The sequence below is a fragment of the Cyprinodon variegatus genome, unplaced genomic scaffold (genome assembly GCF_000732505.1).
Source record: "Cyprinodon variegatus isolate N-32 unplaced genomic scaffold, C_variegatus-1.0 Scaffold786, whole genome shotgun sequence".
In the NCBI taxonomy this organism is placed as follows: domain Eukaryota; kingdom Metazoa; phylum Chordata; class Actinopteri; order Cyprinodontiformes; family Cyprinodontidae; genus Cyprinodon; species Cyprinodon variegatus.
Window position 1 is genome coordinate 255314 of NW_015151239.1, and position 527 is coordinate 255840.

Genomic DNA, 527 nt, shown 5'->3' on the forward strand with positions numbered 1-527 from the left:
AGGCAGCAGCTCCATGGTGACCCTATAAGGGCCATCTGGTACAACGATAGATGGATGATTTAAGTAATATTCTGGCACTGTGCAACAGATTCTCTACTAGACTCTATATCATCCACACAATCTCTAATGATTTGATTTTTTTAGTAGAAAATATATATTCATGCCACATCTTTTGCCATCACCAGTCCGCTCAACATTGAATCTACTTGTTGACTCAAAACAATAAAAAAACACTTTACCAGTCACCGGATTTATTTATGCTGCAGGTACTGTAATAGTTTCAGGCAAACTTTACCTGAGTTTTGCTTCTAGCAGGTTTATCTGTCAGATTCATTCCACCAAGCATCAGTAGCTACCTTCAGAGACAATGGTTATTAGTGAGGAAAGGGTTCCTGATGGGTCTCTGTAAAGAATTTGCTATTGTTTATGAATGTCTTATCTTCCCTATTTGAAAAATAATTCTACCATTTCCCAGAATGCACTGCCTGCAAACATTTCCCTTGTCCTTAACTCTTCTCATATTTCAT